At 40.5% G+C, this 23,807-nt stretch overlaps 1 protein-coding gene and 1 long non-coding RNA gene across 4 annotated transcripts in view; one reads left to right on the top strand and one right to left on the bottom strand.

The window, feature by feature from the left end:
* ppargc1a (peroxisome proliferator-activated receptor gamma, coactivator 1 alpha) overlaps window positions 1-23,807 on the top strand; it is a 295,993-nt gene that overhangs the window by 90,400 nt on the left and 181,786 nt on the right. The gene's annotated exons all lie outside the window — the stretch shown is intronic.
* Window positions 14,320-22,130, bottom strand: LOC120438908. The gene is made up of 3 exons (XR_005612243.1): window positions 21,856-22,130; window positions 20,634-20,728; window positions 14,320-20,488 (listed from the first exon to the last, which is right to left on the bottom strand). It is a non-coding gene; the product is annotated as an uncharacterized LOC120438908 (long non-coding RNA).

Consider the following 23,807-nt stretch of genomic DNA (forward strand, 5'->3'; position numbering starts at 1 on the left):
CAGTCCACATGAATCATACTAACGAGGCAAAATTAGCCGAGCTTGTTTTAACTGAACTTAGTTGTGAAACATGGTCTCTTAAACTCATCTGTGGGCATATATTGTATATACCAGGATGAATGCCCTGGAAAAGGAAGCGTCAGTACATCCTGTTCACCAGTAACTGTGAATTGTAAGTGAATCCAATGAAAATCCAGTGAACACCAATGAAAGTTTGACAATCTACCCAAATTGTCACCAAGTTGGGTGTAAATGGTAATCCTCAACTATCCATTTTTGCAGTTCTTCATAAAATCAAGACTCCTCTTTTTTGTAATTGTCTGGAAAAATTAAATAAGATCAAGCTGTTTTCTATGTTTCATGTAGGGAACTTTTGGGTTGAAGGCAAAGCAAGCCAGCAAAGTTCTTGATTGCAGCATTTACTTGGAAGAATTCCAATGTGTCTTTGAATTATGAAAAATCCTGAGCACAAGGAGATGGAAAAACTGAAACAAAAAAGACTAAAATGTGGAACCAAAACCACTATTTGGATAACATTTGGGCTACTCTATTAAGTCAAAATGTATTCAGTATAGTTAGGGCTGGATCAGGTGACCCTGAATCCTCCCTTAGTTAGGCTGGAGTAGGCCTAGACTGCTCAGCGGCTTCCCATGATGCGGGTGCATGATGCATGATGAGTGTTTCTTCTTCACTCTCTCCATGTGTTTACACACCACTCTGCATTTAATACTTAGTTATTATTAATCTCTGGTTCTCTTCCACAGTCTGTCTTTTGCATGTCTTCCTCCCGTCACCCCCAACTGGTCACGGCAGACAGCTCCCCCTCCCTGAGCGTGGTTCTGCCTGAGGTATCTTCCTGTTAAAGGGGAGTTTTTCCTTCCCACTGTTGCCAAGTGCTTGCTTATTGGTGGGTTCAGCAGGCTAAAAATAATGCTCAAAAAAGAACTTTATAGTTTGAATTGGAGGCTATCCACATGAAAATTAAAGACTAAGGAAGTTTTATAAGGTGAACATCGGTTGGACCATCTCACAACTAATTATCTTAATTGGCAAGAGGTAAGTCGCTTCATCAGATCAAAAAATAATTTTTCAAGTAAAGGTGGTGAACGTCTAACTACATTGTTAAAGACTGCTTGGGTAAATAGTTTAGGCATTTAAGAATATAACTATGAAATTGAAAATAATAAAGCTATTATGTTTTACATAGTGATCCGACTTTTTTGAGAGCAGTGTAGCATATCGTACATGTTTTTTTTATATTTTTTAAGCGCTTATTTTTTAATTTGTTTTCCATCCACACACTTTAATAGACAAAACTGATAAGGTAGAAAATTGATGCAGAAAAAAAAAACATTAAAAAAAAATATGCACACCTTTCTTTCAGTGACTTATGGGTATTTAAAGAACACAGAATTTACTTTAGTTTAAAGCCAGAACTTACATACATTTCCTTATATTGACTTCTGCATAAATTACACATTTTCCCCTCTGCTGTTTGCTGAAAATGAATATTGTAAACCTTGTAAGTGGAGGCTGAGAGTGCTTCATAAATTAATTCTTCATCTCGATTAAATGACTTTGAAAAACAGCAGAACATTTTTGATAATAGCATGTATTTATGACCTGTTTACACTGGAATAGAAATAAGTGGGCTTTGGTCAGAGGCAACAAATGCATCGAATTGATTTTAGTCTTCAAATGAGATTTGTTACCCAAAAAACCCCAAAACACTTAAACTATTCTTACTCCTTTAAAGACACATACATAAATTCAGCTGCTCCACAGTGGTCCACTATTTGGATTTATATGCACTTGCATTTGGTCTCATTAATCTGCCTCTGCTCGCCTACATCCGCTTCTGTCATCTTGATGTCTCAGCTCCAAGTAAATTGTCTCATGTTGTTAACAGACAATTGCTCATTATCTACCACTCCCCGATCCAATTCTCAGGGATTATGCCTCAATTAAAGGTTATTTCGCCTCATGCTCGTGGTGGCGTGGCCCTGATTTGAACCTGCTTGAGCACCAGAGGATAGTGAATGACCCTAGAAAGAAGAACAAATCCCTCTGTTTGGCCTCAGCATGAAAAAAATGCTATGTGAAAACACCCATGCAGGAATCCTATAAATTACTGTTAAATACAGTGTCTCTATTGGCATCGAGGAAGCATCTTCAGTAGCGTTTCTGTCATTGTAGGACTTTATGGGCAAATGTGGGAGCTTCCCTATTAATGAAGAAGTGGTTAGGAGCCGGACACGGGCAGCGTAGCTCAGCGAACAATGCTCCATTGTTGCCGCTGAGGCTGGGCTGTCACACGGTGCTCTGATCATTACCTACCCACAGACGTCCAATGTCACGCACAATATCCCCAGGTTTGCCCTTCATAGGTTGTTGTGCATCCTCCGGTCACTCTAGCTTGCTTAATGATAACAGGCAGCAATTACACTCACATGCATGCACACACAAACAAGCCCGCGCACGGTACTGTAGTGCCAGAGAACAAACACATCTCTCACCCACCTGCTCGCCTTCTCCCTTGGCCTTTTTGTTTAGGAAGGAAGATAAATATCCCCATAATAGAAAAAGCCTGCTCCTGATGCATTTTCAACAGTCCACTGCTTCAATTACATGTATTTACTTACAAGTCTGGATTTATTTTCTGCCGGCTGCAGTCTGATTTGTTTTGAATGGATAATGAAAAGGTCTTTGCTGCTATTGTGGCAATATTTTAATGCTCTGCCATGCCAGCACACCTAGCAATGAACTTTATGCTCGTGAATAGTTTAATAAATCAAATAAGGGGTGAGGTTGTACGTCAGGCGGTTTGGGTGTGCTGCTCGTACGCTACGGTGAAAAGAACCGTTTATAAATTGCAGCCTCGTTGGTATGAAAGACCCCTACGATGCAATCCTGAGTGAGCGGGGGGGAAAACTGGAGGAGAGGCCAGGATATTATTCACCTAGAGTTCTATGAGTTGACACAGCACTGCAGGAGCGTGCGAAGCAAGTCACACGATTGCTTTCCCAACTGGAAATGTTGGCAGTATGCAAAGCCATCTCTTCAGCTGCAGTTAGATTTCATGGGGCTGTACGCATATGATGTCACAGTATGGATATCAGGGGACACAACCGAGCTGGTGTGCTGGTAGGGTGTTACGCTCATTGAGATCATGATTATGGCTGTGTCTAAACTCCAGTCCCTTTGTGACAGAGCCATTAGCAGGCTGTCACACTCTTCGGCGCGCTGTATGTATGTGACGGCTACTGCTAATACACTGACTGCAGCTCACATTCACACAATAAATTAGAGCCAACACCGTGGCATTGACCCTGGGTGCTTGGATACTTTAAGAAGAACTGGAAATAGCTTCAATTCACTTTAATTAGTTGCCTTTTTGTTGTTGTTGTTGTTGCATAGTGATGCATCAGCTGTCACACATATCCAGTCTGTGTTTCCTATGTGCCTCTGCAAGGTTGCTATTACCCTACATCAGTGGTTTATACAACCATGCCTGAGCATTACCAGGGCTGCAAAGTCACATTGCCAAATTGATTGCCCATTTAAAAGGATTGTGGCTTTTACAAGGTTTGGCCTCCTTCAGTTGAGTGCAAAACGAGTGCCACTATATTAAGTGGTAAGACTAGAGTGCTGATAGATTACCTTTGGCCACTCTGTTTAATTGTTGGACTTTGGTGGCAAACCTGTTAAAAAAGAAAAAAAAAAGGGGGGGGGTTGGACTAAATTGAGAATGTTAAATATTGAAGTGGTTGCCGGAGGGCTAATGAAATTAACAATGCAAGTAAACAGCCTCCTGCGAGTGCCACATCCTCCTCCTCCTTCCTCGCTTTGTCCCTTTATCTCATTGGCTTGTTGCGAGGAGAGCTTCAGGGCTGAGCGTGTATGCGGGGAGGGAGGTGGTGTCACAGGTACCCATGCATGGAGGGTTTAGAGGGGCTGATCCAAGGTCAGAAACCCCAGTATTAACACCATTTCCATCCCACCAGACCCTCCTCCACAACGAACTCTATCTCCACCCTGCTGCATCAGCTCTATAATAACGTCAACCGTAATCCGCTTCTCTGCCTTTACCTCTGGCCAAACAGCACAACTGAGCTTTGAGGCTTTGTAACAAAAACTAGAACGATAATCTTTTTCATTTTAATACTAGTTTTCATTGTCTTTTGGATTTCATATTATTGAAAAGCATTGAGTCTACCCATTAAACAGTTTTTTTTTGGGGGGGGGGATCTTTGTTTTCCCTAAAAAGATGTATTTTTCTTACATATAGTTGTAGTAGAAGAATGAGGCACAGCCTTGCTTCCATATCTTTGTAGAGACTGAGCGACGGGGGAGCTTTGCCGATTGTGTTTCAACTTGAAATGGCCCAGTATGACATAATTATGTCAGTGCAGACTTACTGCTGCAGTTTTCTCAGATGGAGATGGTTTTAGCTATTGGACAGTTTGCTACGAGCTCGGCTGTATTGCATTTGTTTTTAAGTTTAACTCGGGCCACACACATGCTCCTAATGTGCCTGCACGTACACATGCACACAAACAAACACACACACCTGGAACACATCTGCAGTAAAGCTGGTCGAAGCCAGGAGAAGGAGCTTATCCCCATTACACATTCTTCCTGAGGGCAGCAGTGGACAGCTGGCACGCATACTGTACAAGTGCACGTGAGCACACATGCACACGCAATAGCCACATGTGCATAGTAGGTAAATAATGCGGTCAGCACATGCACGCTCACAGGTGTGCACACTTTTTGTTCTGCTAATCCAGATGAAAACAAAGGCCATAAATAATCAAAAGCACACATGCACACACATACACAGGTATATATATGAAGTAGGTTTACCACATGGTAAAGCTGTCCAGTTGGTGGGTAGCTGGCTTCAGAAGACACCCACTGGAGCATGACTTGGAAAGTCACTTCCATCCTGAAGGGGACTTGGTCTGAGCAGATGTGCATCTCAGGGGCATATTCTCAAATCCTGTTCAACTGTAGCACCCACGAAAATGAAGAAGCTTAGTCCTCCCACTTTAATCTGCTTTCAGATTCTATTGTCATTTTCATTCTTTTCTTGGCTACCACAATCACGACAAGTTACCAGTGAATAAGAGTAAATAAACTGTTAACTTATAACAAGTAGTTTCTAAATAATGACCAAATGGTAGAGTCAATTTAGCTTTCAGAAACATAAATTTTTTTTTTAAACAACAAAGAGCTTGGCTTTGTTAAAAAGATGCTTTTAAATATCTGGATTTCACATTTAACATAGAAATAATACTTGATTTATTACACTGACAGTGTTCTGTCAGGTGCTTGAAGTGAACTAGCCGAGAAGAACACAAGACGCATCCAGTGTAGCTGCAGAGTTGTCTCACCTTGTTCTTGGAAACATTCCTCAGAGATTTTGGTCCATATTGGCATGATGACATCACACAGTGTTTATAGATTTGTCAGCTCAACATTCATGACCCAAAGGTGCCCTCATGGATTGGCTGTGGAGGCCATTTCAATTCACTTTTATTAAGATGGCACCAAATCACAACAGTCACCTCAAGGTGCTTTATATTGTAAAGTAAAGCCCCTACAATAATAGAATGTCATTGGCTGTTGATGTATTTGCACTACCAAGTAGTTTAGTTGTCAGTGAGTGTAACTGTAGAGAGTTACACACCTTGTGAAACTAAAATCAGTCCTCCATCAGACTCCAAGTAACCCTTCGAACTTGCTGATCTCCACATTGTTGAAAAAACTTACTATAGCAAATATGTTTTCAAATATGCATAACATCCCAATGTTGAAATCTTTGTAATATTAATATTAATAATATGCATGAAACCACGCTGTTAACTAGCTAACCAGTGGTCTAATTATTTTAAAGTATTCACCTTGCATTTGACTTCAACATGCTAACACATCGATCTAAAAAAAGCATAAAATACACACACGCACGCATGCACACACACACACACACACACACACACACACACACACACACACACAGAGTAATGGATGGTATAAATGTTCTGCCCTGTCAGGTCAATGAACCTTACAGTTTTTCCTTATTTTGGTTTGCGAAACGCCAGTCTTCAAGAAACTAATCTTGTTACCAGTCACAATGAATTACCTAGTACTGTTTTCACCCGTGAGTCTGTTTGTGTGTGTTCGTCATGGCGAAATGTGGTCAAGGAAGCCTACGCATCTACCAGGAACTCCTACAAAGCCAGGTTTGAGTGCTCTGGCTAGTGTTTATTTGTCTTTCTGTGGACTTTCTTCGCCCAATTAGATTAGTATCAAGCTTGTAGAAACTACAGCTTTACATGTGTATAGCAGAAATTAAAATCAACCCCCAGCTTGAGGGTGGTTGTGAACTGACCCCTGAGCAGATCCCTACACCAGCTGGAATGCCGGTGGGTTCTGTAATGACACCTATCTTCTAACTTGGCTTCCCGTTTTGGTCTCAGATGCAATGATGTTTAGATTTGTTACTCCATCTTGCACAGTTGTTGTCACGTTGACAAAATCTGTCCACAGACAAAAATATAACAACCATCCAAGGTACTCAAACCTGTCTTTGCAGTAGTTCCTGCTGCAGTAGACGTCTCCAGAATCACATTTTGCCATGATGACACATACACACACACAGATGGGGAGACTCCCAAGGTGAGAACAATGCCAGCTGTGCCATCGCGGCTGCTAATCAAGGACTTATCTCGGATTCAGAGGTATTTAGGAACTAGTTGCATTAACTGCTTGTGCTGCCATCATTAATCGGAAGTTATTTCATCATCTCGTAGTGACTTGTAGAAATTTTAGTGTCTTATAGCCTGTAAAGTCTGACATAAACTGAGAGATTTATATCTTTCGATCTCCTTTTTTCTGTTTCCTTCACACTTAAGGATATTAAATTCACACTAGGGACATTAAATTTATCACTTCAGTGCCTCAGTTAATGGTTGCCAGAGATGGTGCCGTTTACTGACCCATGTTGGTGCTTGAGCATGGGGCCTAGTTGATGTTTGCCAGGGAGGTAAACAACATTTCAGCCATACTGTTTCTTTGACGCCAGGCTTTTTAGCATCATTCACCACCACTGGTGGCAGCCATCTTAGCAGGCTGGAATCCAAGCCCCCTCCGGAGAGTATAGTCTTTTCCTGAACATGAGCCGGGGATTTGGTTTCACTAACAAAGCCATTTTCACAGTTTGTTGTGGTGCACATGAATATTCATGCGCTATTGCTTAGCTCAGTGTGTCCTCCATAAAAAAACACTATGTTTATCCCCCCTCCTCCTACCTGTGTTGCATTGTTTCAGTTACAGCGGTTAGGCTGGTGGTTATACATGTGAAAGGGTAAAAGCATTTGGATTGTAGTTTTCTATTATTATTTTTTTGCTTATTTTTCTAAGCTAGAAGAAAGAAATGTCCCAGTGGTTGATGGTGAGCATACTGAGTAGATTTTAGATATACATTTTAGTTGGTTTAGTTGTTGTGTTTTAATAGATAGAAACAATTGTCATCCAAAATTATGAACAGAGGTCTCACGTCCCATAACTTGAACAGCTTTGATCTTGATATGTGTTTTCATATAGTCATTTTACTTCTCATTTCAGCACTTTCACTCTATCTAGCGACCATTTCTCTTAATATAATACATGAAATCTCCGTCTGTTTGTTTGTTTGTCTGTGAACTCATCCCACACAATCAGGAGTTGAGCAACTAGTCTTGGCGCAGAGGTACATCTCGGGCCCCTGAAGGTTCCTATCTATATCAGATATTGTGATGTCATCTTGATGCCCCCCAAAAAACACCTTATACAGCAAAAGCATTGTATAATTTTCATTTTACAAAAACATGTAATTTATATCCACAAAACTTGAATATTGAGATATATATGGTGCCATCACGTTGCCTGGCAACCACCTAACAAGTACTAAAATGACATTTATATAGTAGAGCAGGGCCTGAGCATTGCAGGGGACACACAAAAATAGGCTAATTACTATACTTAATCACATTGAGAAAATGTGATTAAGTATATCAGTTTGCCAACAGCACCAACAGACCAGACAGTGCTGCAGCACGGGCACGTACTAGTCAAGAGGAAATTTGCAGGAGCATTTTACTTTTTCAATTTTGGTTATGTTCTAAATATGTTTTGAGACCTTAAACTGGACAAAATGATTGGACACTATTGTTACACTGTTTGCATATGTCTGCTAAATTTCTTATATGACTGGAACAATCTAAATCTTGATTATTATTAAATATAACTGTTTGATGCTTTGAAGAAGACTGACATGAAATATTATTTATTAAAACAGATTTAAAATATTTTGGTTTTTCAACGCCGAACTAAAAACCTTGACTTCTTATCTGATTGGGGGAAACAAAAAACTGTCTGGCTGATGCGCCTTGGCTGTGTCTCCGGTCCTCCTCTTATTTACATTATTTTGAAGGTAGTTGAGAATGCTGGTTGAAGGTGTTGAATAAATTTTTCAGGCCTTTTCTTTGCAAAACATTTTTTTTTTATTCACCTGACAGTGTTGAGAAAGGCAACACAGCCTGAATCAATGACCTTGTATGTTTATCCACTCTATAAATGAATAATGAACAAAAGGCATTTGTGTGCACCACTTTATAACCCACATTCTGCAATAATGCCATCAGTGTTAGGACATCTTCAGGACATTACACAAACAAAATAGTGGTAATATCAGTAATAAGTTTTTTTTAATCATCAACTTCCTCTTTTACACCTGCTTTTAAGAAAGGTGTCGTTCAATGACAATGTGTTATCCTGACAGAACTCAACAGATTAACCTTTGCAGAAATAAAACTGTGTTTAGTTAAGAGTCCTTTTTTTTTAATCGGCTGGTCCACATAATGCTTTCAGGTCTTTGTTCAGTTTGAAACTTCCATTATTCATTTTTTGGATTACTTAACACATTGTCTCATTTGAACTTCTTAAGTCAGGGGTGTCCAACTCCAGGCCTCAAGGGCCGGTGTCCTGCAGGTTTTAGATATCACCCTGGGTCAGCACACTTGTATCAAATGATTGATTCATTTGCAGACTCTGGAGAACTTCAAGGTATGTTAAGGAGGTAATTTAGCCATATAAATCAGCTGTGTTGGATCAAGGACACATCTAAAACCTGCAGGACACCGGCCCTCGAGGCCTGGAGTTGGACACCCCTGTCTTAAGTGTTTCTTTAGCATTTATTGACAGTAATGACTCGTTAGTCAGTATTCTGTTGCTTTTTTTTTGGTGTTTTGTGCTTATGTTTGGACTGAGAGTCTGTGTCCAGCAGTGTTGGTCAAGTTACTTGAAAATGAATTACTAATTACTGATTACTTCTCCAAGAAAGTAATCCCCTTACTATACTGATTACTTATTTTCAAAAGTAATTAGTTACTTAGTTACTTTTTTAAAAACATGACAAACAACCTGAATACGTTATAAAGCAATAGACCTTTTAGCCCCCCAGTTCCATTTTTTCTGCATAATCCATCATATAAAATTGAATCAAATGAAAAAGTCTTTTTTAAAAATGTGTTTTATTAGTTTTAATCTTTTAACTTGATGCACATTGCATCAAGCAAAAATTAAATTATATGCAACATTGTCTGACTGGAAGAAATTTGTTTAACATTTAAACCAATTTTCTGCATATTCCAGCACATAAAAGAAAATATTTTTTTGTGTTTTTACACTCAGTGTTTCAAATAGATGCAAGTAAAACACAGCAAAAATAAATAAAATCAAAGATTCAGCGGCACTAAGTCCTGTTGCTCTTAAATCTGTTTTCACCTGTTTCTCAGGAGTGGGGCCAATGGAGGTTTGCCCGGTGCCTCAGCGGTCATGTCAGTGGGAGGATCCGGGGGTTTCTCTGTGAACTTCTCATTCCCATGGCGGCTTGCTAGGTGCTTGCTCAGATTTGAAGTTTAAGTTTTTACTGTAGAAAGAAGTTTTCTTCCCACGCAGAGTGTACAGCAGAAGATAATGTTTTTGACACTTTTTATGAAATCAAACTTGAAGTAATGTCATTACTTCCAAGCTTTTAAACACACAGTCATACTCTCTCCCACACTCCATATTATCCATTGTTGATCTACATACATCTGTTACCATGGACGTTGCACGCTTGCACTTCATTGTCATAAGACACTCTCACAAACAAAATCACGGTTTAGTAACACAGTAACGCATCGTGCTTATGGGAAAGTAACAGTAATCTAACTACTTTTTGTAATAGTAGTGGCCGTGAGTACCCAGTCTCACAGCCATGTAGAACACTATGCAATAATTTATCAGCTCCACTACTGTATATGTAAGGCTCTAAAATGAAAGTAAAGATATTGTTATGTTCAGATTATTATTAATTAGTATGCACTCAATTTTGCTATAATGTTGCACAACTGGGCCCACGACAACCCTCCCCTGGACTGGTACAGTCCAGCAACAACTAAGACATAGAAATAGACAGTTGTATAAATTTAGGCCCATCTTTTACTTGAGTCATTTTGATTGTGCGAATTATAGGGTAACAACTGCAAAGCAACACACTGACCCTTCGACCGAATGCTGTTTGTTTTTGCTTTGTTTTTTTCTTTTTTCTCTCTCATGGCTTTGTGTGGTGACACGGTTGAATAGGCATGACGTCTTGATAGATTTACAATTATTCCAGAAAATATTCCATTAACACGTTAAGACTTTCGGATGATGTTTCTTCCTCCCGTGTACTCTTTCTCACTCACCTCTCCTGTTAGCTATCTAGCTCTGCATTACCTTCAGCTGTTTTAGTCGGGGGATTAACATAGCATTAACAGCTTACACCGTTTTCCTCTGTTGGTCTCCTACTCTGTTATCCCCCCTTCTCCCCAAACCTTTTACTTTTTCTGAGTTAAAATGGAGGATTTGATTTTTTTTTTTTTTTTAATGCAACATCAGAGCAAAGCCAAAATGAAGATGCCAGTTACATTAAGAGATATTCCACAGGGGGCTGGAGGCAAAGCACACTGCTTTGACTAAGAAACAGTGAGGCACTGCAAGGCGCCCCCAGAGGACCAGCCTAGCGTCTGATGTTGATTTAACTGTAGAATGCTGGTTATTCCCGCACGCCACCAAATCTAGTTATAACTGTGCTGAATTAATTTGGCAGGCCTCTAAAGAGAACCAAACTGACAGAGGAAGTAAAAAAAAATACATTTTCTTCTTTATTTTCAGATTTACGTAGAAGAGTAAAGAAAAAAGCTTGAATTTGTTGCAATCAAATTTGAGCTCAAGAAGTGTATACATATGAAGCAAAGTAGTAGACTTACATGCCATCGGTCCTTTAACAAATTAGTCTTTAAGTGATCCAAAGTGTAGCCTTGTCCGGCCTGCAGCAAGGTAGACCAACCTGGACTTTAAACTCCACGCTGCATATTAATGAGAAACAATTAGCATTTTTTGATTAAATGTGCGCCGAAACTAAACCTTATTTTCCTACTGTTGTTAATAATACTTAGATGAATGCTAATGTGTTGTATAATATTAGTAAAGAAAGGGACAGTTATACTGTCCATTGATTTTACTGTTTATACCCATGACAGGCTTTGCAGTACCTGCTGTGTTCTCATATGCAGACCTGCTGTAGGTATTTATATCAATTTCTTTATGGTTCTTTTGTACATTTGTAGGGCCAGCAGGTAAGCAGCTGTAAGACTGTTAAAGGAGCAGCTTAAGAATAGTGCAGATTAGGTCAAAGCCTGCAGGGAGAGGCATGTGTTGCCATCAGATGCTTAATACTGTTACTGGAAATGTGCTTCACTTTTCTCCATGACAAATTGTTGGATTATTTTTGTTCTCTGGATTCAGTACAACTTTTGCCTGTGGCGCTGTACTTCTCCCCATCCGCCCTGTCCTTTAAGGCTGCTTGCGCGTGCGTAGCGCATATTTTTTCGGCCTGTTTCCATCCACGAACTGCAGCACGAGTTGTGTTTAATTGCTCTCGATGCATAGTGGGTAGAGATCCCTCGGGCCAAGCCTGCACGCATGGCCGCCCAGAGAAGACATCTGCCCCACCAACCACCTCGATGCCACCTAACGCTCATCCATCCCCTCCTCTTCAGCTGCACGGAGAGCTCTTGTGAACTGACATTACATATGTAAGAGTTCCCCACAGAGTCCCACTTCTTTGCCACTTTCGCACTCGAGGTAAACACTTTATACACATGTGTGCATTACTCAACGAGGTTTTGTATTGATCAAGTGCAATTACAAGGCGCAATTAATGGCGCTCAGTTGTTAACCACTTTCATGCCATTACAATAACCCTTGTTTTATATGATGATATTGTCATCTTGAGGGAGGGAGCAGAAAACAACGGGTAACTTATTGGAATGGATAAGCTGCCACATCTAGTTATTTGTACTAAAATACATTTGTACCTGTAATGTGATAATTAAAGTCACAATAGAAGTGCAGCACAATTTCACAACAATAGGCTGTAGCTAGGAAGAGACTGTACACATAAGTGTCTGCATGCAAACAGAGGTGCACACAAACTTTCTTATAAAAAACTATTAAATTACATGTTTATTAGGTGTTCCTCTACAAAAACCGAAGTAATTATTAACGAATAAATAATGGATCAACAGAACCACCTGTTTTTCCTCCTGCAGGTGCTGAGTGTTATAGTTATAGTAAAACTACATTTAAAAATAAACTAATTCTAACTCGAGATGACCGCAGTTTCACTTACAAAACTAAAATAAGTCTAACCCTAATAAACAAGTAATGCAGTAACTGCACACTTTGTTAGGTACACCTTATTAGTATTATTATTTATTATTATTATTTATCCTTCAGAGCGGCCTTACTTCTTTGTGGCATTGATTCAACAAGGTTTTTCAAGATTTTGGTCCATATTGACATGATGGCATCACTCGGTTGTTGCTGATTTGTTGGGTTCACATCCATGATGCAAGTTTCCCACTGCTGGAATTTTCCCATTCTAGCACATCCCAAAGGCTCTTGGACTACTTTGGTTACTGTGGAGGCCATTTTGAATATATTCATTTAAAAGGGACAGTGCATATGAACATATATCAATATAAATATGCCAGAGTTAGCTAAAAGGCTACTTTTCTGTTCAGTGAACTAATTGTGTTATTCAAGAAACAGTGGAAAGTTTCCCTGAACACAACAAACAGAAAAATCGAGACTCATCAGACCATGTAATGTTCTTCCAAACTTCTAATATCTATATTTGGTGAGCCCATCCAAATTTGGCCCAAACGTTTTCCTTTCTTAGCTACTAGGAATTTGCTTAGAAGCTGAACATGAATCGGTTGTGGTTGAGGTGCTAGAGCAGGTCCTACAGTCCATGTGTCAAAAGATCCTTACGTAAGATCTCAAACCCCAAGATGCCCCTGATGGATCTATCGATGGAGATTTTTAAAAAGTGCTAATAGCACTGTATGATTGGATGAATGAGACTTGTAGTAGAAAGAGCCTAGGTAAGGCGCTATATAAGTACCAGACCATTTTAGCATGTGCATGTTGTGTTCAAAGATGCTCTTCTACATGTTGTACTAATTGGTTATTTGACTTACTGTTGTCTGTTTGGGCATTCTCATCTGACCTCTGGTACCAAGAAGACATTTTTACCCAGAGAATTGCCGCTCACTGGATATTTTCTCTTTTTCAGACCATTCTCTGTAAGCCCTAGAGATAGTTATGTGGGAAAATACTAGCAGATCAGCAGTTTCTAAAAAAGCCAGACCAGCTCGTCCGGCATCAACACAAATGCCACGTTCACCTTTCTTCCTCATTCTGATGTCCAGTTTGAACTTTAGCAGGTCATCTTTACCATGTCTGCATACCATGTGCCATGCGAGTTGCTGCCATGTGTTTGGCATTAATTGCATGGTGGTGCTGGAACTGTTGGATAGCAGAAGTACACATTCACTATAGAAGAACTGAGTGAGCCAGTAGGAAAAAACAGGACAGGTCAAGCTGGTTAGCACTAACTGACCTTGCTAAATAAGAGGCAATCACAAGTGACTCCACCCATCCTGCATCTCACATGTTCAACCTGCTGCCCTCTAGGACAGCGGTCCCCAACCTTTTTTGCCTCACGGACCGGTTTATGACCGACAATATTTTCACGGACCGGCCTTTAAGGTGTCGCGGATAAATACAACAAAATAAAACTAGTACCGGTACCGAAAAAAAGAAGATTTATTCATAACACACGTGAAAAGACCCAGGAAAACCGAGTTAACGATAAAAACGATAACAAAACAACGCTGAAAACTGATAAAAAACCTGAAAACCATACATTTTACACCTGAGCCTCAACTCTCGCGGCCCGGTACCAAACGACTCACGGACCGGTGGGGACCGCTGCTCTAGGAGACACTACAGGACCATCCAAACCAGTACCAACAGACTCAGAAACAGTTTCTTTCCACAAACCATTATGATACTGAACACACACACACACACGCCATACCAAAACTCACACACAGCAACACACACTCATGCATAAACATACATATCACCACCACACAAGACAAGTGCAGTGCTTCAGAGCAACCTTGCACATCTGTATAACGGTATGGTTAGTATTTTTAGATCTGTTCTTATTTTTAGCTATGTATTTGTTTTCATTGATATTTATTCTAAACAACCATAAAGGGAGGGCGGAGTTTCCTAAAATGAGTTCCCAAATATTCTTGGGCAGGCTTTGCTCTATTTGGGTGACAAAGTCTATGTGTGGGTAGCCCTCTTATTGAAACTTAGTCACTGCCACAGCAGGGGTCAGAGGTCACCAGCCCTTGTAGTCCTTGACAAGCAGAAGCTGATTGGCCTTGTTTCCCTGAGGAAAGCTGAATGCCACAAACACAGCACCCCTTGAGAAAACAAATTGGCCACCTAATGACTCCTGTCATTTTGAACACTCCCTATAAGCCCAAATCACTGGCTGAACCTTTATGGACACCAGGTTCCCTGATCTGAAGGGCTATTCCAGTACTGCACAAGAACTGAAGTGAGATTCATTTATCGTTCAGGACTGAGTGGAGGATTTTAAGATATGCAATATTTGTGTGTTGTGTGTTGTGTGTGGGTTAGAGTTTGAAAACATGGCATGAAATGAAACATCTGTCTCTGTCCCTGCATTGCTCCAGGCCCTAAAGAGACGTTTATAGCAAGCAGCAAAGTAACCGTTTTGTTTGTCATGTAAGTTACAAGAATCACACGATAAAGTCATTACTTCAGGGCAGCCCCCACCCCCATCTTGTCAAAAGCTACATGGTATCCCTGTAAGCACACTTGTACTTTATGGCATATACAGGGAATAAACCGCAATCATAACACCGACAGGAATAGATTCCAGATTCATTATGACAAGATGAAGCTGCATGCTTTTTTTTCTCCCCCCCCCTCCTACATCTTCCTGCTCAAATAGTAAGTCAATTTGTTGGCTTTGTCAGTCCCAGGGGACCTTTTTCAATGTGTCACATAAGCATTAATTGCCATAGACATATGAAACTGCACCCCTCTCCTCGCTTCTCTAGCGCTCGACAACCCCCTCCCCAGCGGCAATGACACTAAGTGCACCCCTGTGTTCCTCTCTGCATGGCTCCTCTGAGGATGTATTCTAAACAGGCTTTGACAAGGTAACTTACATTATAGAGCATGGTGATAGGTTCCTTCCCTGCTCGACAAGAAAGACATTTTGTCAGTAAACAAATTGGGAAGAGAAAGTCTCCTTGTATAATCTCATGGAGTTCCTTATATTACAGGGAAACTGAAAGATGGAGCGATAATACGGAAGGTCAAAAAAAGTTTGGGGCTTAGGAAAATAGCCTTAAGTGAAAGGACGTGCGTACGCTCAAGCCTGGGGCTGGAGACATGAGAGAGGGGTTTTTGGGCTGGCAGTGAAAGAATCATGTACTCAAGCCATCATCACAAGACAGAAGACTTTCTTCACCTTTTAATTAAACATGGAGGAAACAGAGTGGCGCCAGAGGCCCAATGCCCTTAATCAAGCATTGTAAGGTCAATGGAGAATGTTGGACTACCGCAAAAATGGAGTCTGTCAAGACGGTAGACAAAGTGATAATGAATGAGTGAGGGTGGAATGTACGGGGCTTTTAAGAGCTCGGATTACTGCGGGTTGCTTGTAGAAACCACTGCATCTAGCTAACATCAGGGACGGTGTGGGGAAACCAAGATGCAGAGTAACAAGCTGCATATTTAAGTAAATGGGGTGGGGAAAAATAGTCAAAAGGTTTCATTTATGTAAAAGTAAAAAGAGGTTTTCCAAAGATACAGGTAGCATTAATGATAATTACAAGGAAAGTTTTGTTTCCACTGTTCCTCTAGAGCAGTCCAAGTGACTTTAGCTCTGGGCTAACAGAGCAAAGCATCGTCATTATAAACAAAGCAGAAGTAATTTCTCTGTTTAGAACAAAAGAAAAAAGCAAACTCTTGGATAAAACGTAGTTAGATGGTGTTTGACTTGGCGTTCGAGAAAAGGGATGTGGCCCTGAGCTGTGTGTAATTGTACGTATAAATTTGGGAGGGGTCTGCTGTGATTTATCGCCATCGCAAGGCTCAGCAACAAGTCAGCTGTTAGTATTTTGACCAGGTGGCCAGGGACAAAAAGGCCAATCCCCCCCTCCAGAATAAGCTGGGACTCAAACTGTGTGTGTATTGTGCGTTTGCATGCAAATCTGTCCAATTTAGCCATCTCCACAAGGACAAATGGAATCAAGCTGCTCTTCCGCAGCCTTCAGCGACAATTGCACCGCAGCGCTGTGCATACGTAGAGAACGGCATGCAGTGGCCGTTTCTTCTAAATGTGTCAACAGGATGCCGCTCTCACACTGTGCCTCCCAGAAGATTGATAATGAACGATTGGCTCATTAACAGAGACTATTAGCCATGTCCACATGTGCTGTCCCATGAGTGGGTAGAACACTCACTGAATGGACACACTACAATATGAAGACTAATTGCCTTTGAAGACTGAGTCTGTATTTTCTCCTCTAATTCTCCTAGGGCTCAGAAGTGGACCTTAAGTTGCCAATAATTGCTGCAATTTTCAGTATCATTTACTCATTTCCAGAATGACATGAGCATGTGAGGACTTCTTCACTCACATCGTGACAGGCCGCAACTTCCTTGTGAATAAGTCTAGAGAGCAATGACTATGGTTCTTGCTCAGCTTGAGATCTACAACACACCAAAAGAATTTTGCTGTTTTCAGGGGGCTTCTCTTGTCTTTATTAGATTTTGGGCTTTTCATAATTTATTTGAACTGTTTGTACAGTTATGACTTTAAAAAACAAGAATTATGCGCACAACTTTAAATTGATTTAGAATTTTCTCAAATCCATACGGAGTCAAAAGTGTACTAATATTTGTTTAAATGTCACTTAGCAAGTTGCATCTCTGCAGGAAGCTATTGGTAGCGATCAACAAGCTTCTGGTGCAAGTCCCGGTTCAGACCAGGCTTTTAAGTATAGTCTACAGACTTTGGGGGCTTTGTGAAGACCATTCCAGAAGCTTATTGTTAGCCTGTTAAGTGAATTCTCATAGTCCCTCAATGCATTGCCCAATAGCTACTGAAATAAACACAAAAAAGGCTGAACTAGGCATTGCTCACAGACCCTGTTGGAGGTTCTTATCATATGATTATTAAATGTAGGCCTATTGAGGCCTGTATCATGTTTCATGTTAAGTGCTCTATGAAAACAAAGCACCAGCGTGGGAGCCTCCGAAGTCTCCAGATTTTTACCAGCAGCACCATGCGTTACCTTGATTACTATCATTTGATAGCATGACATTTTTTTTGTTTGTTATTTTATTACTTGCAGGTAGATAGCATGTTGGTGCACCCTGCATATACACACTGCCTGTAAGTATCAATAAACTAACCAAGATAGTAGGCTCCTTTGGAAGCGTGCAGAAGTGTTGTTTTCTCAAACTGACAAACAGAAATGCCTGGAAAGTAAAGACAAAATGCCAATTCAGCAAAAAAAAAAAAAAAAACAGCTTCATTGAGCATATCACTTTCACTTTCTTCCACTATGCTACATTACCTTGTCACCAATCTCACATCAAATTTTACCTGGAAAACCATGCGTGACCTTGATGTTTTCCAAGGAAGCCAGATCTTATTTTGTGTTTGTGTTAATATCGGTCCGTTTGACCTCCTACTCATCTGACCTCCAGGAGTCAGAAAGCGAAACGCTGACACACGAGGAGCACTAAGAGATTAGAAAGAACAACAGGGAAGGAAAAAACAAAACAAAAACAGGATTGCTCTGCTACATGTTTTGTTTGTGGGTAGCCACTATTGCCATAACAACATATGGCCACCAAGCTGTAGATTCACTGAGCTCAGTTGTGCATTTGTTTGGGCAATATTCCCTCAAATGACATTGGCAGGTTTATTGTGTGAGGAATTAACCAATTTGTAAAGCTGAAAATCAGGCTGTTGCACAGTTGTTTGCAGTGATGTATCGGTGCAGAATCAGTTTGAGAGATTTGAACAGGTGCTCTGTGCTGGAATGTTTCATTCTGGACTATGCTGGGGCAAGATGGAATAGCTTTATTATGAACACACATGCACATAATTTCAAGTTAAGGGAAGATTTATACCCACTGCTCCAGTGTGACAGTAACAACAAGGAGGATAGGATATTACAAAATATTACCTCAGTGGGAAGAATTTTGTGAGATTTCTTACTAGAGTTAAAAGCAGCCATAATAATTTGACTATCTAAGCAGGAAATGCTTTGATTTTTATATGAAAAGATTATAAATTCTCAGGTTTAAGTCTACATAGTCCTTTGTGTCTACACATTCAAATGATACAACAGGCATTCAGTGTCCAACATTAACCCACTAGTTGGCTAACATTGCTGAGTAAATGTTTGTGGCATGTGCTTGGTCTGGTTTACTGTTATAGTAAGCTCAAAAGACTCCAAACGTGGGTAGGTTGGGCTTTTTTTAAATGAGTTTTGTCCCCTTTATGACAGTGTTCACTCTCAGAAAAATGGAGAGAGAGTCTGTAACCATAACAGCACCGAAGCTGTACAAAAAGAACAATTATTCAAATTAAAGAGGTTTTTGTGTGTTATAAACTTATTTCATTAGTAATACATCAAATATTATGGCTGTCATAATTACTGTTAGGCAATATACTGACACCCATAAGCATTGAAATTTGTCCATTGTGATCATCTGACAGGAAGGCTGTTCACATAACAAGAGATAAGCTTGTCTAAATTCTGGGTTTTCAACTTTCCTGAGTGTGACACACATTCAAGTGCTTTATTGCGTTTTTCCCCCAAAACCAGGTACAATGCTGTCTTGTTATAAACAAATGGCACCATATTTGCATGACATCAGCATCACTTCCACTAAATTCCTGTGTTCACTGTGATTATTATGAATGTCCCTGACATAGAAAACACCAGCATCCACTCATCATGAACTGCTGATCGGTTTGTTGAAATGCGTTTCTTAAAACTCAGACTTTTAGTTTTGAATTCAACATGATTCCATATTACCTCAACGATTCTTAATAAAGCTAATGTATAAGTGACATAAAACATGTATTTTCATCACTAAAAGTGTGCTCGATTGATGACATTTGTTTTGTATTATTTTATTTTTTTGGCCAGTGAGTCAAAAACGTCACACTCCTTCAGTATGTCCCAAGGAAAACGCTTCATGATTTCAGAATTTGGAGTGTAATTTTGAGCTATAATGGTGATTAATTCCAGGAAGGACTTCCTGGAAGAGTATAATGTTATCGCCATATCCAAATCATTATTGCATTTTGTCCTGTTTTGGCTTTAGATTAGTTTCAACACAGCATATTCTTACCTTTGAATCTTGGAAACCACTCCTCTGTTCAAAGCTCAATAAGCATATCTTGCATATAAAAATTGTACTACAGTTTCCTACAGTTAGAAACAGCTAGACAGAAGTTATATTGTATGGCCCTCCACTTCCACCTGAAAGCATGAGAACTTTTGACCATGTAATTTATTTGTTTGTTAAATTTCAAGAGATCAAGAGAGATTTAAAGAGTCTCTCTGTTATTCCAGAGCCATCTTAAAGCTAAACTTTCTAAATCTATTAGTTCTAGAAATGTATACATACCTTTATTGGTAGTGAATCATCACTTCTTCGCTGGTCCAGTATCTAGTGACACGGTTTGTGTTTAAATCCCTAAACAGTCCTGTACTTGCGCATAAGGAAAATATGCTGCATCCTGATATTCTCTTTAGATCCTTAAGTTCTGCTTCCCAGTAACTCTTGACCATCCCACGGATCGTGCTGTTGCACTTATTGCGTCGAGACCCTGGCCTAATTTCCCATGTGACCTCAGAAATGCATCAACTGTTCAGTTGAAGATGTACATTTCCATCAAGCATTTGGCAGCTGCTGATCTGCATGACTGTGGGTGGAATACAGTTTGTTGTTGTGTTACTGTATTTTATGTAGACTACTCTGAATATGTGTAGAGAGAGTCCAGGAACCCTGTTTTTCTTTCTCTCTCATTTTTCAATTGTAAAGCACTTACATAAATCAAATTTACTTACTTATGTTAGCTTTGCAGAAGGCTCTTTTGGAATCCACAAGTTGTCACTGGAACCCAGACAACTCGATGGAGAGGAAGCTACCCAGATCAGATCATCTGCAAACATCAAAGCCCTTTAAAACGTATGGGTGGTTATGGATGACTGTTCTCGAGCAACGCTCGCTACCCCCACCCTTCTATCTCGGTCCCAAGAAAATAAAGTGTAGAAAACCGGACTCATGCTTGCTTCTCTCTCTCTCTCTCTCTTTTTTTTCTTCTCATAAAGTGACAGGTATGATGAATAACAAGTCATGTCTTGCCAGTATGATATCAAGTCTTTAGAGAAAAAAGGGCATTTCCCTCTTTTCTTGTCGGGAAATGACTGAGAGTTAGAAAAGGCAATTCTGATTTTCTGTCCAAATTCCCAGTGACGGTTTGGACACATGAAAAGACATCTTGCTGCGTGAGTGCAGGAGTGAGACGAGACCTTGTCGTCTTGAAGCCCCCCTGTGGTAATTTATGATGTCCGTTCCGGGCCTGTCATTACCTCTCCACCAACGCTTTCTTCCCCCGTCCATGAAGAGAGACGCGAGATAATTAATGCGTTTGTGAGTCCTCGCACTTCCCTGACACACTTGACTCTGTTTAATAAATGATGTCCCATATTTTCCCATTCATTATAATGTCATTAAGACATATTAATTCCCCCCGCTGCTTTAACCTTTTAGCCCGTGTTACCGCACTAGCCCCTCTCTATGGATAGCCCCAGTTCCTTGTTCTACAGCGCTTTCATGTTGTACCACTTAAATTACATTGTCCTCCATGGGCTGTTATACAATAAGCCCATTTAGAAATAAACGAGGACAACACTTGGTGGCAAACGCGAGCGCGCGCACAGAACGCGAGTATTTTCAGACGCTTTACGGTGTGGATAAAAGTCAAACTTCAGAGAACGTGTTAAGCACATTCAGCCTGCAGGTACAAGGAGTGACTTCTCGAGAAGGAAAAGAAGCAGCGACAGTCTGTTGACCCAATTTGGAGCCCACACTTTCATGGCGCAGATGCAAGAGATGCTCTTTTTAAACACTAAAATGTACGGTGTTACAGTGCCAGTGGCGACACTGGGTCTGGTGGTTATGAAAAACATGCAGATTTGTGATTCATTGCCTTGGATGAGGATGAGGATGAGTCTCTGGTTTAAAAAAAAAAGAAGTAATTTTAAAGAGTAATTTATTACCACTTACAGATTCAGCCCAGTCAGTCTGGTTGTACATGCAGTAGAGCAGATCTGTTCATTTCCCCGCAGTGATAAATGTCCTTTTTGAGATTCTCTTTTGGACTGCCTTGCCACACAGAAGGAAGCCGTGGACCATCCGCCGGCCCGGCGACCTGCAGTGCGTGCAGCAGCACCTTGCACGCACTCGCAGCGACGAGAGTGTGGGGAAACCTGAAAGCTGTACGGTCGCTAGATAAGAAAGAGGTGGAGAGCTGAGAGTTTGTGTGTAGCTGCCTCATGCCCTTGAATTGGCCTGGGACCACCAATGCTTGACTCATTTAACTGCTCATTTATAACAGGTGGGCAGCATTAAACACTGCAGGTCCAAAGTCTGATCTCCCATTCCCTATTCATGCCTTAATCATAGCCGACTAAAAACCTAATCTGTCTCCAGATCAGTGGCCAGGGACCCATTTTATCTAGCCCCGCTAAACATATTGTGCAAAAGCCCATTTGCTGTAAATTGCAGCTATTAATCGTCAACTCAAACGGGCACCTGCACGGAATTTGGACATAGGAATTCATGGAAAGTTGGCCAGGTATGGTTATAAAGCATTTACTGCTGAAGGAGGCTGGTGCAGTTCGTTTAAAAAAAAAAACAAGGAAAAAAAACTGTTTGCCCATGACTCTTCGGCTTCATAAGGTGGCAATAAACAATTAATCATCCATCTGAGACCGTGTATAGCCAGAGGCAAAACATTCCCTCAGCTAGCTGAGGCTTTTATCTCGCGCATATCTTCAACTTTTGTGCTCACGTCTCTACCCCCACGTCCCGAAACATTCTCTGCTGCACTCAAGGACTGTAGTTACTACAGCATGCAAACTCTGACAAACCAAAGTAAAGCTGGAGCCTCCTTTACCTTGAGACTGTGACATTCACAATGCTAGCCCAGTAAAAGATATTACCCGTTTTCCATCGCTGCTACGAGGACAGAGAGAGAGGGGAAAAAAACCTGCTCTTGGACACCTTCAATTAGAATCTAGCTATAATAGTTCTCCAACTCATAACTCATTCTGTGTTAGATATAGTGCCAAATCTCATTTTACACTGTCTGATAGAGTGGTGCGGGATTTGAATCTCATCTGTCCCCTGTGTTCTGGCTCTACCTCAGCTTTCTCCAAAGGCACTAACATGAATTTTCATTTGCAGTCTTTGCCCTAAATAGACACACTGTACGCCTTCCTTGTTGGTTTTGTTTCAGTTACATATATCGCGGTCTAACCATGAGTGTTTTTCTGTAAGTTTTTAATTCTGCTTGTTTGAGGAGTTAATGGTTGAATTGACGTAATTGTTATCTCTGCACTGAGTGAAATTGCTTAAAAGTTTTAAAGGGGATGGGAAGTTGCTCAGACTGAAAGTAAAAGATTTCAGATCCACAATGTTTAGACTGTGCAAACCAGGGCTGTTATCGAAATCGCTGAAAAGGTAGCTTGACGTACACTGCAGATTAACATTTTAAGTGGTACTTAGAGTCCATAAGCTAATTTTGTGAAGTCTACCAACGAGTCAACAAGCATGCTTGGCAGAAGTGTACCTAAGAAAAATGTACACATCAAGTAAACTAAGTTTGTCTACTTCTTGCGCCCTAGCAAACTTTAAACGCATCATTTCTTCCATTGTTTTTCATTCTCCAGACACTTGTTGTACATTAGTGTTTTCTGAAATGTTTAAACTTCCCATTTCTGCAGCAAAAAGCCGTAAATGTAGGACGGTGTCGCCTGAGAAACATTAAAAGGTTTTTCTTCCTTGAATAGAAATGTGCTTTATGTTTCTCGCAATGCTTTTCACTCAGGCTTTTGACAAACTGGCATCCCTTGTGACCTAGTTTCAATAGACCCTCCTCGTCAGAGTATACATGTCACATCAAAACACCTCAGCAGCTCCAAATCTGTCGTGCTTCCTCAGAATAACCCCAGATG

This window comes from Oreochromis aureus, linkage group 3 (assembly GCF_013358895.1).
Source record: "Oreochromis aureus strain Israel breed Guangdong linkage group 3, ZZ_aureus, whole genome shotgun sequence".
Taxonomy (NCBI): Eukaryota; Metazoa; Chordata; class Actinopteri; order Cichliformes; family Cichlidae; genus Oreochromis; species Oreochromis aureus.